The sequence below is a fragment of the Oculina patagonica genome, chromosome 8, assembly GCF_052425735.1.
Source record: "Oculina patagonica isolate OP01 chromosome 8, crgOcupat, whole genome shotgun sequence".
Classification (NCBI taxonomy): Eukaryota; Metazoa; Cnidaria; class Anthozoa; order Scleractinia; family Oculinidae; genus Oculina; species Oculina patagonica.
Genome location: NC_135765.1, coordinates 25,808,973 through 25,823,708, shown reverse-complemented (window position 1 = coordinate 25,823,708; position 14,736 = coordinate 25,808,973).

Genomic DNA, 14,736 nt, shown 5'->3' with positions numbered 1-14,736 from the left:
ATTGTCATAGTCTATAAGATTCGAACTTTGGTCGGACACCGTACCTCACCGATTTCGCTGAAATTTGGCATGCAGTCTTGTTTTAGGGTCCTAACTACCAAATGGATATTAAAAAGTTTCAATTCTTTTTATTTTGGAAAATATCGAGAAGGCCGATTTGAAGCGTCCGTGACGGCTCGCCAACATGGCGGATCGAAGGTGTTCTTGTTAGTTCGACACTGAACCTGCCGTCACAGTTTCTCGATCATACTTGGCATAGTTATAAAGAACTATCTTTCTTCTTTCTATATATCAAAATAGATTTGGCAAATGTTGAGTTTGGATGATCAACGGCCAAGAAGTTCGAAGGTATGTTAACGATGTTTTGAACAGTCTCAAATTTACTACAAAATGAAAGGCTAATAACTCCACTGTTATCTCGATTTAGAAGTAGCCATTTACCATGAACAAAGCTTGTTCATTGGTGAATTGATTCCATTAATAAAAAAATTGGGGAAATGTAACCGTTAAGAATAAAAAATTATGGAACCTCTAGTAAATTGGCCATTTCAGCGCCATTTCAGCGGATCAGCTCATTTAACAGCAAATAATCGGGAGAAACATGAAAGGGTTACAGTCGTTTATAATAAGCAGTTTCCATGTATTCTTTGCTTATCTGAAACAAATACATGATCTTTGCCAAAGATATGGCGATTTTTGAGCGTACGATCGTTTCTCCAAATTTTTATGTCGGCAACTTTATTTTATTTGTTGTCGAGATTATACGCTGTTGTTATTCAATATTCGTTTCACAAGAACTTCTGTTGCTCGCAATTCCCAAATCACTGTTTAAGAAATTGCCCATTCCGTAACAGGGTCATTCTTACTTTTTCTTTAAAAATTACTAGGAAAGCAAGAATGTCATAGAACGGTTTTATACTAGTAAAAATACCTGTCAGACAAAAATTCAACTGTTTGTGTTATCTGGCTGTTTTCACAAATATGCAAATTTAGGAATTCTCAAAGTGCCTATCTTTAACTATTTCACGCTTAAAGATTCCTCTAAATCTTTTCGCCTACCTTTAGGACAATCGAAGTTTTGTGTCTCCAAGCAGAATGCTCGTTATCAGCAATGAAAGTCGAAGAGATACAGAAGCTCGAGTAAAATTCTAACTGCTGTGAAATGAACATCGTTTGAGCTTGACGTGTATTTATAGATTGCTCATTTAACAGCAAATAATCGGGAGAAACATGAAAGGGTTACAGTCGTTTATAATAAGCAGTTTTCAGGTATTCTTTGCTTATCTTAAACAAATACATGATCTTTGCCAAAGATATGGCGATTTTTGAGCGTACGATCGTTTCTCCAAATTTTTATGTCGGCAACTTTATTTTATTTGTTGTCGAGATTATACGCTGTTGTTATTCAAGTATTCGTTTCACAAGAACTTCTGTTGCTCGCATTTCCCAAATCACTGTTTAAGAAATTGCCCATTCCGTAACAGGGTCATTCTTACTTTTTCTTTAAAAATTACTAGGAAAGCAAGAATGCCATAGAACGGTTTTATACTAGTGAAAATACCTGTCAGACATAACTTCAACTGTTTGTGTTATCTGGCTGTTTTCACAAATATGCAAATTTAGGAATTCTTAAAGTGCCTATCTTTAACTATTTCACGCTTAAAGATTCCTCTAAATCTTTTCGCCTACCTTTTGGCCAAACGAAGTTTTGTGTCTCCAGGCAGAATGCTCGTTATCAGCAATGAAAGTCGAAGAGATACAGAAGCTCGAGTAAAATTCTAACTGCTGTGAAATGAACATCGTTTGAGCTTGACGTGTATTTATAGATTGCGCTCGAGCTCCGTTAATTAAGTTTATTCATTTGGCGATCAGATAAAAATCAATGAATGATCAGAGTTATTAAAGTCCATTTCTAAGCACGAGAGACACGGAAGTTTGTTTCAGAAGCATTTATGCATAGAAATACCGGTTTATTTTTGAGCGGGAAATCTGCATTTATAATAGCTGGGAGTTTGGGGTGTTTTTTGGTGTTGTTTTTTTTTTTTGAGGGGGGCTCGGGGGGGGGGGGAGGGGGGTGTGGAAGTGGTGCCTTCGTATCCTCTTTTGTTCTTTTACACAGTGGCCTGAATTTGGAACCGTTCGGGGAATGGATTATCAATTACTCTTCGTTATGCCATGTCACCCCTTAATGTGGGAGCGCCGCGCCTCAATTCACGATAAAAAATTTATGGCCGCCCGGTCCATTTATGTAGTTCTCCGCCAGGTCTCTCAATAGGCAGGTTACGAGCCTAGTGGCCCATCCGGCCGGAGCTCATACCGGTTTCCGCAACGTGAAGCGACAACGAGTATTTTTTACTCCACCCGGATGGGATGCTATTCCATCGCAGGGTTACCTCCCTTCCCGAAAAGCTAAAGATTGACTGGCAATCATTTTTAACCTGGGTAAGGAAAGGGACTCTGGGAGTTGAGAGGCTTTCCAAAGAACTTAACGCATTGTCCCCCAAAAGCTCTATCCAGGACTGTTTGGTCCAGAGTCCAGCGCAGTGACCATTATTAGGCCATCACGCTCCCCAACCGTGAAAGAAAGTACAAAAATCTGCTTGTATAAGCCCTGGGGTTGTACAGTTTGGTACGAAATGTGGGCTTTTAAATGTGTTCATTAAGTTTATTCATTTGGCGATCAGATAAAAATCGATGAATGATCAGAGTTATTAAAGTCTATTTCTAAGCACGAGAGACACGGAAGTTTGTTTCAGAAGCATTTATGCATAGAAATACCGGTTTATTATTGACTGACGCGGTTAAAAAATACTCGGCTTCTAGCGGTAAATCTGCATTTATAATAGCTGGGAGTTTGGGGTTTTTTTTGGTGTTGTTGTAGGAAGGCGGGGGGAGGGGGTGGAAGTGGTGCCTCCGAATCCTCTTTAGATCTCTGACACAGTGGTCTGAATGTTGAACAAAAGAGCTCATCTGTTAATAAGCATAATGCGAGCTGATTTTGAAATGAACATGACTTTACGTTTGTGTCATCAGTAATTATCGTGTTCGAAGAAGGCGTGGCTTACTCGCGGCAAGAACAACATAACAGTGAAGCTAACACATTTTCCTCATTGATTTGAAATGAATTTCGAATCAATTCTTTTTAGGGCAAGTTAAAAGATACAAATGTTTTTCGTCCAGATTTTTACAAAAAAAGCAGGTGAGAACTTGGCTGTTTTTGTTATCTCGGACTTTTTAATCGGGCGTGGCCGATTTATAGTTTACCCTTTGGTCGTCCTAGAGCGTAGTCTCCTGGCGCGGCCAAAAAGACGGGGATAGCTTGGGGTTGCTACAAAACCGCTACGGGTGACGCATACCGCAATGGTTTTCATTTTAGTTTTGACAGGAAATCGTTGCAGGCACACTTGGTCGACTTTTGGGTTAATGTGTAATCAGGTTGTGTTTTTTTGCTTCGGCGGAAGGACAGAGAAAAAAGCTTACGGGGCAAAGTACAGTATGGGGCCCAGTTCTCGGCCACTTTTGACGTAAACTTGTATTTCTTACCTCAGAAGAACCGCAGGAACTTGAAATTTCTCCCAGAGCTAGCTACATTATTCAGCTTTTTGGTGTAAAGCTATCGACCGGTCAAAAATTAATTTGCCCGAGCAATAATAAAAATAAAAGCTCCATTTGTGGGCCCAGTTCTCGGCCACCTTGGCCCAGTTCTCGGCCACTAAAAAGCTTGTGCGTAATTATCTGTAAAAAAATGCTCAATTAATTTTCACAGTCATAAAATCACTCTGTAAACCTATTTATACTATATCGATCCCAAATTATTTTTATGATGCTTTGTTTTACTTTAGAAAAGAAGGATTTTAACGCGCCTAGTTGCCTATGTGCAGGTTCTGGCAAAACCGCATTGTGTGTAGGGCTTTCCACAAGTTGCTCGGCAACTTTTTGGCAACTTTTTATGTTTCGAGCAACTTTTTCCCCTTCTAGCAACTTTTTTCCTCTCGAGCAACTTGTTGCATTTTGAGCAATTTTTATACCGAAGATCTCCGAAGATTATCCGAGTGTTGTTCTAAGGCAATACGAACGTTTCCGAAGATTTACGAAGTTTGCCTAAGATTTTCGAGGAACATCTGAAGACGTTTCAACTTTCGGCTCATTCTGCATTAAAACATTTCAAAACTCGTCATCAAACATGACGTCATCGATATGTTCACGACTTTTCTCAGTTAAAGAAACCTTTGTTATATAACAAATTTTCTCCTTATATGTTATTTATATACTTCTTTTGCTGTAAAATTGCATAAAACTGCGTAGAAATCTTACCCTCAAAGAGAAAAAAAGCTATATTTAGAGAAATTCTCTTGATTGGGAGCAGCGTTTTGGATTTTTTGGAGCAACTTTCGAGCAACTTTTATTATCAAAAGCAACTTTTTTGGATTTTTGGAGCAACTTTTGAGCAACTTTTTGAGAAATTACGGGCAACTTTTTGGGAAATCTCGAGCAACTTGTGGTGTGACCCGTGCATTTAGATGGTTTATTTTGCAGTGAAAAGGTCTTGAAAGATTTAGGTGTTGTAGAAATAATAGACAAGACAAGAGTCAGCTCAAAACTTAGAGATAAGATTGAACTTTATTTTTAAAACATTTATTTCTTTCATTCTGGCAGCAGCAGATGAAATTATATTAAAAACCAAGCGCTAAGCTGTGATAGCGAGCAGGGTGGCCGAGAACTGGCAAATACGCAAACGTCGCAAGAAAAACTTTCGAAGTAAATTAAGACCAAAAAATGCAACGGTTCAACGAAAAGTTAACTAAAGCAGAAAGCTGAATTATTCTACGTTTCACATGCCAAAAATTAGCTCGTATGGTGGGGGCTTTTGGATAAAATTCGAATTTAACTACATCCATGAATTTGAAGCCGTAAACAAACAACTTTTTCGGGAATGCAAATTCACCTACCTCCGCGTAAACTCGACGTGTGAGCTTTCTATATCGAATTGAACGATCAAACTCAAGATACTTATAGCACATGAATCAGTCTATCGTTTGAAGGAAATACCTTTTTCTTTTGATTCAACTGGAGTGTGAAAAAAACGCGTTAAACACAAAGTGGCCGAGAACTGGACCCGGCCGAGAACTGGGCCCCATACTGTACTGATATTCACCATTGTGAAATTGCACTTACTTTGACAAGTTAAAGTTATTTTTGTAAATGAAAAAGGTAACGTCATTGATGTCACGCAGTGTTTTTTTTAGCAAACTAGATGGTTTGCTGGTTTCTGACTATGAATGGGGGTGTGATCTTGCGGTATATTTTTTGAGCCTGACTCCGCCGTAAAACTTTTTTTTATTTAGCAAGAACTGTGTCGATTTTCATTTCTGAATAATTGGTCGTCAAGTCGTTTGTCACAAAGAGTAGAATGTTTGTACAGCATGTTTTGGAATTATTTTAGATTTGGTTAGTAAGACGCTTCTGAAGACCTGAGCAAAACATTGGGAATGTACAGTATTAATAGGAACTTGAATGGAATTTTTCACAAGTTGGATAAAGGTATCAACTGAAAAAAATGGAATTCAAAATGAGAACTTGGATTTTGTTGTAATTAAATTTTATCGCGGATTGGATGCATAATATCACGGCTTTGAAAGTCTTCAAATAATTAGAAAGGTTCCTTTCTTCCTTTTGATCTTATTGTTATTTTCATGTATTGATTATTCGAAAGTGGTTTTCGTTGATACGAAAAAAAAAACGGGTTTTCACTGAATTGCTAGAAGTATTTTTAGACGTGATAATATTGGCTTAATCAAATTACATTGTGCACGAAATATTTGTTATTCTTTTGTCTTGAAACTTTGAGGAAATTGAAATTTTTGTTTGACAGTAGTGTATGAAAGGCATTTTATAGAACTGAATAAAAAATAAGAAACATTGATAAAGGTTATTTCAAAGATTTATTTTGCCTGATTTTGAAGGGTTTCAGGAGTTTTAAAGAGTGCTGGTAAACGGCTGTATGTTGTTTGTGATTACGGATCTTATTTAGTTTCGAACGCTCTAATTTTTGAAAGGTTAAAACAGGTTAAAACCGGGCGGTTTCATGAGTTTTTTTTGGGTAGAAAGGTACGGTGGTGGTCAAAAAAAAAAATGTTTAGAAAGGAATGACTGTAGTAGCACGTAAGTCGGAGGTTTGCGTGAGTCACGGGGTATAGTATGCGTGAGCTGGATTTCCGGCGTCATAACGGCATGTTTTGTTTACTGAAAGATACACTCGACGTTTAGTGAGCTTAGTCGGCTTGGGAAACTATTTTAAAAATGAATGTTGTAATAGTTAATTAATAGTAATCTAGAATTAACCCACTCTCGATTGGAGTCTGTTCTGGATTCGCGCTACCTTTTCGCCGCGAAGGAATTTTGTAAAATTTCGCTAGTGGAAAGAGGTACTGTAAGAACAGTATCAATAACTCAAAAGGAGGAACTTCTTTGTAGCTCTGAATTAAGACGTATGATAAAATTTTAGAATAAGAAACTTTCGATATATGGTTTTCATATTGTTTTTGTCAATTTCCTTTTGTGGCAGATTTTTTGAGAATCAGCTTTTCTTTCGTGTGATGACAGACACAGGACAGAACGAGAGGTGGATGAGAAAGATGCCGAAGATGAATAGGCACCGAAAAACGACAAGAACCGTCAAGGACTTATCTTTAGAGGGCGGGGAGTTTTGGCATACTGTATTTCGAGGACTGGACTGGACTGGTAAAACGCGGACTAGTAAAACGCGGACTTGTAAAACGCGGACTAGTATAACGCGGACTAGTAAAACGCGGACTTGTAAAACGCGAACTAGTAAAACGCGGACTCAGGTAAAACGCGGACTTGTAAAAGGCGGACTAGTAAAACGCGGACTTGTAAAACGAGGACTAGTAAAACGCGGACTTGTAAAACGCGGACTTGTAAAACGAGGGCTTGTTAAGCACGGACTTGTAGAACGCGGACTTGTAAAACAAGCGCTTGTAAATCGGATAAAACTAAACGGTTTAGCGAGCGAAACAATTTGTGTTTGAAGCTCTTGTGTGTTTCTTCGACGGCATATTTCTAGCTTTTTTGAGCACTCTATGGTCTGTTTTAGCGTGGAGATGTTTTTGCAGTATAGCACATGTTCGTTCTGCAAACCCCTACTAAAACAACGGGATTGATGCTATGAGTTGTGTGCATATGTTTCTTTCTTTCCACTACTTGACGTCTGTTGAGTGCAGTCGTCTGTATTGCTCGCACGAGGTAGAACGGGGCCCGTCCAGAAATCAACAGTCAATCGTAAATAAAGGTGACGGGCCTACACGACTCCTACGTTCGTGACATTAGAATATTTGCCGTTAAATGTTTAAATTCGGTCTTTCGACCTTATTTGCTTCTGACTTCTTTCTGAGGGTACTGTTTTAATTTGGGGGCAGTATGTGGTAAATAAAGGTGACGGGCCTACACGACTCCTACGTTCGTGACATTAGAACATTTGCCGTTATATGTTCAAATTCGGTCTTTCGACCTTATTTGCTTCTGACTTCTTTCTGAGGTTACTGTTTTTTTGAGACATTATGTATTGAAGAGAGCCGTAAGATGATTGTGGCCAAGGAATTCGAAGTGTCTAGAGGCGTTTTACAAGTCCGCGTTTTACTAGTCCGCGTTTTACTAGTCCAGTCCAGTCTACAAGTTAAAGACACATCAAGACCACCCCACTGTGAATTGCCATAGCACAGACAAAATTATAGTCAATATCTTATGTGTTTTTAAGAGAATTACATAAGAACCAAGGCATGTCTTGTCTTGCCTTACATTGACATGCAATAATTTGGAAATACTAAGCTCGTAACAGTTTAAGACAGAATCCATCAGGAATTTGAGTAACATTAATTTTAGTTACGCAAAAATTAAGCACCAGAATAATTTAAATCCTTGTGTTCTTTCATACCTTGTTAAAGGCTTGACATGTGATAACACCAACATAACACCAACAACAGTTCTTTATCAGTGGGGATTGAAGAAAAAATGGAAACATCATCACACAGTTGACCCCCATGCAAAAACACTCCAGGATGTCACGGGACTGTTTGGTGTCCGTCTGCCAATTTCTAACTTCAAATTCCAATGTTAAATTCACATTAAATTTTCAATATTTCTTAGTTGTCTAAATTTTACTAATTCTTTTAAAAAAACTATCACCTGCCAAACATCCCCAAAAATCACTCAAAAAATTACAAAATACCGCAATACATAGATACATGGGATGAGTGAAGTTTCCTTGGATTCCTTGAAACACCAACAACATATTTCCGTTTAAGGTGGCTGATAATGGGTTTCAGTATTTCCCAGTCCTTATACTTTGGTTCAGGACTAAAAGCCTTCATCAATTGCTATTACAGTAATGGTATGAAACAAATGTTCAATCATTCATCAACAAGTTGTGATCATTTTCTTGACAATAGTAGTTCCCCGGTAAACAGTTGTAGTACTGTCCCATCAAAGTGCAATGCCTGGAAAATACCGAAAAGCACACGACCTTCAGGTGAAACCGCACCTTACAGTATTACCAATACACTGCACTTTGCTAAGTCTTAAAACTTTACATTGTCTAGTCGTCTACTTCAATCGTTTATTTGTATTGTGTGAGATACATTTATAAATTGAAACCATCATGTCATTAAGAAATAATGCAATCTCGACAACGTTCTAGATATTATATTATGCACACTAATACAGCTCATGCAAGCCCTGTGACTTACACAAACACAGTCGGACTGAGTGCTACTTAAGTAACTGCTTCGTGGTTTCTGCTGTACTGAACCCTGCCTTTCAAGGCAAAGCGCCCGATTTTAAGCTTCTCAAGCTTCTCAATGTTCTTGTTTTTTATTAAAGTCGAACCTCTCGAGCTCCATAAGGACACCTCTCGTGATGCGTCATGACTTACATCACGTATGTCCTTATCGCCGACCTAGCTAGGTGAAGAAAGGGACTACCGTAATTACTCGAATAAGCGCCGCGGCGCTTATTAAATTTTTTACGCCTCCAGTGCGGCGCTTATTAAAAAGTTTGACGCCACAAAGGATCTAATCCTTTACATTTATTAAAATAGGGTCCCCTGATTGCCAAAAGTCGTCTCTTCCTGAAGATTGTACTGAAGAATGTTCAATAGAAAAACTGAGCGGTAAAACAAGCACTTTGAACTGCAGAACGTCGCTTTTGATGGAAAGAAATGTCCAAGTTTGTTTAAGAGTTGCTTTGTAGTTCTGTTTCTAGTTAAACAGATTTCCTCGAATAAGCGCCGCATCGGGACTGCGGCGCCGGGGGCGGCGCTTATTCGAGGGCGGCGCTTATTCGGGGGCAGCGCTTATTCGAGTAGATACGGTATGATAGTACAGAGGCTTTCCGAAGAACTCAACGCAATATCCCCCCAAAGCTCGAACCGGGATTTAAAAATCTCAAAAAAGTGTTAATATGAATTGTAAATCCACTCATAGCGGTCTGGCCTTACTAAAACCTGGAGAGAGAAAAGACAGTGGGCAGATAAATGAAAGCTGTTCGAGAGTACGCTGTTGAGCAGATTCTGTGAAATTCCCCTTTTTATCCTTTTCTCTCATAAGCCCTCCCAATTCAAGGCCCATATATTTCTTCCAAGTCAACTGTCAAAGTTTAAGGCCACTTTTTTCCTACCAGGTTACCGTCTTGAGAGTTTTAAATTTTATTAACTCTTGGTGACACTGTCCCTTTAATTCATTAATGTAATTCAAATAAGTTTATAAAAACGTTTTTCAGAAAACAAGAAGTTTTTTTAATTTCGCTTTAAGCCACCGCACCCCAACCACGGATATAAGACCTACCACATTTAAAAGCCCACATTTCGTACCAAACTGTACAACCCCAGGGCTTATACAAGCAGGTTTTTGCACTTTCTTACACGGCTGGGGAGCGTGATGGCCTAACAATGGTCACTGCGCTGGTTTCTGGACCAAACAGTCCTGGATAGAGCTTTTGGGGGACAATGCGTTAAGTTCTTTGGAAAGCCTCTCAACTCCCAGAGTCCCTTTCCTTACCCAGGTTAAAAAATGATTGCCAGTCAATCTTTAGCTTTTCGGGAAGGGAGGTAACCCTGCGATGGAATAGCATCCCATCCGGGTGGAGTAAAAAATACTCGTTGTCGCTTCACGTTGCGGAAACCGGTATAAACTCCGGCCGGATAGGCCACTAGGCTCGTAACCTGCCTATTGAGAGACCTGGCGGAGAACTACATAAATGGACCGGGCGGCCATAAATTTTTTTATCGTAAATTGAGGCACGGCGCTCCCACATTAAGGGGTGACATGGCATAACGAAGAGTAATTGATAATCAATTCCCCGAACTGTTCCAAATTCAGGCCACTGTGTAAAAGAACAAAAGAGGATACGAAGGCACCACTTCCACACCCCCCTCCCCCCCCCCCCCCCCCCGAGCCCCCTCAAAAAAAAAAACTACACCAAAAAACACCCCAAACTCCCAGCTATTATAAATGCAGATTTCCCGCTCAAAAATAAACCGGTATTTCTATGCATAAATGCTTCTGAAACAAACTTCCGTGTCTCTCGTGCTTAGAAATGGACTTTAATAACTCTGATCATTCATTGATTTTTATCTGATCGCCAAATGAATAAACTTAATTAACGGAGCTCGAGCGCAATCTATAAATACACGTCAAGCTCAAACGATGTTCATTTCACAGCAGTTAGAATTTTACTCGAGCTTCTGTATCTCTTCGACTTTCATTGCTGATAACGAGCATTCTGCCTGGAGACACAAAACTTCGTTTGGCCAAAAGGTAGGCGAAAAGATTTAGAGGAATCTTTAAGCGTGAAATAGTTAAAGATAGGCACTTTAAGAATTCCTAAATTTGCATATTTGTGAAAACAGCCAGATAACACAAACAGTTGAAGTTATGTCTGACAGGTATTTTCACTAGTATAAAACCGTTCTATGGCATTCTTGCTTTCCTAGTAATTTTTAAAGAAAAAGTAAGAATGACCCTGTTACGGAATGGGCAATTTCTTAAACAGTGATTTGGGAAATGCGAGCAACAGAAGTTCTTGTGAAACGAATACTTGAATAACAACAGCGTATAATCTCGACAACAAATAAAATAAAGTTGCCGACATAAAAATTTGGAGAAACGATCGTACGCTCAAAAATCGCCATATCTTTGGCAAAGATCATGTATTTGTTTAAGATAAGCAAAGAATACCTGAAAACTGCTTATTATAAACGACTGTAACCCTTTCATGTTTCTCCCGATTATTTGCTGTTAAATGAGCAATCTATAAATACACGTCAAGCTCAAACGATGTTCATTTCACAGCAGTTAGAACTTTACTCGAGCTTCTGTATCTCTTCGACTTTCATTGCTGATAACGAGCATTCTGCTTGGAGACACAAAACTTCGTTTGTCCTAAAGGTAGGCGAAAAGATTTAGAGGAATCTTTAAGCGTGAAATAGTTAAAGATAGGCACTTTAAGAATTCCTAAATTTGCATATTTGTGAAAACAGCCAGATAACACAAACAGTTGAAGTTATGTCTGACAGGTATTTTCACTAGTATAAAACCGTTCTATGACATTCTTGCTTTCCTAGTAATTTTTAAAGAAAAAGTAAGAATGACCCTGTTACGGAATGGGCAATTTCTTAAACAGCCAGTTGGGAAATGCGAGCAACAGAAGTTCTTGTGAAACGAATATTGAATAACAACAGCGTATAATCTCGACAACAAATAAAATAAAGTTGCCGACATAAAAATTTGGAGAAACGATCGTACGCTCAAAAATCGCCATATCTTTGGCAAAGATTATGTATTTGTTTAAGATAAGCAAAGAATACCTGAAAACTGCTTATTATAAACGACTGTAACCCTTTCATGTTTCTCCCGATTATTTGCTGTTAAATGAGCTGATCCGCTGAATTGGCGCTGAAATGGCCAATTTACTAGAGGTTCCATAATTTTTTATTCTTAACGGTTACATTTCCCCAATTTTTTTATTAATGGAATCAATTCACCAATGAACAAGCTTTGTTCATGGTAAATGGCTTGTTCTAAATCGAGATAACAGTGGAGTTATAAGCCTTTCATTTTGTAGTAAATTTGAGACTGTTCAAAACATCGTTAACATACCTTCGAACTTCTTGGCCGTTGATCATCCAAACTAAACATTTGCCAAATCTATTTTGATATATAGAAAGAAGAAAGATAGTTCTTTATAACTATGCCAAGTATGATCGAGAAACTGTGACGGCAGGTTCAGTGTCGAACTAACAAGAACACCTTCGATCCGCCATGTTGGCGGGCCGTCACGCACGCTTCAAATCGGCCTTCTCGATATTTTCCAAAATAAAAAGAATTGAAACTTTTTAATATCCATTTGGTAGTTAGGACCCTAAAACAAGACTGCATGCCAAATTTCAGCGAAATCGGTGAGGTACGGTGTCCGCGAACTTTAAAAAAAGCTCGAAAATTATGGAGTATTACACATAAATCACTCCCTGTCTGTCGTTAGGTTCGTCCCTGTCTTTAACGTTTTGTTAGTAAATGTCGTAACGTAGTTATAGGTTTGTGAGCTACATGGATATTGTGGGGTTGTAGAATCCACGCAAGTTTCAGAACTGCCCTTGATCTAGGGTATAGTCGCTGTGGTAACAGATGTCGTGTTTCTCTCAATTTCGGTAGTTCCAGTAGTTCGGCGAGTTTTTCGTCTAATAAAGTCAGTGTTGTAGTTGTTCATGTGGAAAACGCGGGTCAAGGTATTTGTTTTCGTCAGATAAGCTGTCGGGTGCATCGCAAACTAGTTGCGCTCGTCTTGTCAGTCTTGATAGTCGTAGCTTTGTGGGAAGTCGGGTTGTAAGATGTTTCGTCCAGTAATCTGTCAGTATGCGTTTGTTTTCTGTACACTGTAGTGCGTAGTTCGTTGTTGTCACGGCTTACCAGACAGTCTAGAAAAGGAGGTTTTCCGTTTTATTCGATCTCTCTGGTAAACTGAATGTCGGCGTTCTGTTCGTTGAGGTGCTTGCGAAAATCGTCGATTTCGTCTTTGTGTACGGCAGGAAAAGTATCGTCAACGTAGCGTAACCAAAGCGGTACCGTTTTTCGGCAAGTTGCAAGGGCGAGTTCCTCGATGTTTTGCAATTTCTGCGACAACAACGGAAACCGGCGACCCCATGGCTGTTCCGTGCAACTGCTTGTAGTGTTTTCCGTTGTACTGAAAGTAAGTCGATGTAAGGCAGAGGTTCAGTAAGTCCATAATGTCTTAAGTCGGTAACGGTAATGTAACAGCAGATTGTTGGATAGCGGTTTCAGTACACTGTAGAGCCAATTGAAGTGGAATTGTGTTATTTTGTGTACATTTGTCAAACAACATCTCAGAGTTTCGACAGCGATCCACCCGACCCAGCTCCCAGCCATGACACCGAGCACTACCTTCAATGCATGTCCACTCCTGTGGAAAGGGTCCATTTTTACCCTTTCATGTCCCATTTAGTATAATTTCCAGAGGTGAATTCAATTCTGATTGGTGGAGATGCTCGGACTATGTCGCAATATTCACCGCGCTAGGCGGTGAATATTGCATCTGAAGGTTTGGCTACTAAGCCATGCCACGTTTGCCATCCAGGCCAGTGAACATGGCGGCATTTGCTGAATGAAAATCTCTCATATTTAAAAGAAATCACTCCAAATCCTGGATATTTGAAACATTGGGAATTTTGCAAATTTACTACCAAGGCTTTTGGACCGAAAATATTTCAAGAGATGTTTTTCAAGGCATTAGAATTGATCGAAAACATGGTGGTATTGGAGATCGTTCACGGCCATGTACTCAGTCAGATCGACTGTCAAAACATTATTTAGTTTTCTTCTCACTGGAGCTAGTAATTTCGAGAGGACTCACACAACTGCTCAGAAGTCACCAACGATTAAACAAAGGTACCAGATATCTATCTTTTTCGTAGTGTTTGTTTTGTTCCGTTTTATTGCTAAAACTTGAGTGTAAATTATGATTTCAATTGATGAATTAAACTGGTTTACACGTATTCAAGCGAGCACTTCTGTTTGTTGCGTTCGTGTTTTCTGATGTTATTTTGCAGTGTTTGATATTCACCTCGACTTCGTCTCGGGGATTATTCAACAATAATCACTTCGCCTTCGGCGAATAATTGTTAAGTATAATTGTAGGTAGTGAGAATATTTTACTATCGAATGAACTGACTCGATAGTCTTGATCACTAATTAAGCCATGTGAAAATGATAGTTCATCTTATTCATTTCTAGTATAGTTTTAGTTCCTTCCACCTTCATTTCTAAAATATTTGATTTATTTCCATTTTCAGAACCGGAAGTAATTTACTTCACGACAAAATAAATATATATATATATATTGATATGACTAATTTTAAAAACACGAAACAACTTTTTAAAGACATGTTTCGGCATGACTCATGCCATCTTAAGTTTATTGAGAATTTAAAATCTAGGGCTATATATACCCAAGCTACAACATGTCTTTAAAAACTTGTTTCGTGTTTTTAAAATCAGTCATTTTACTAGTGCTAACAAGGAAATATGGATATATTGATATATTGATATATAACTGAACTTGGGAAGAATGCTGGAGAAAGACCGGCGCTCTCAAAAACCTATTTCCGCTGATTAACTTTTGAATTGTTTTCAACGCTAAAGTAACATAGTT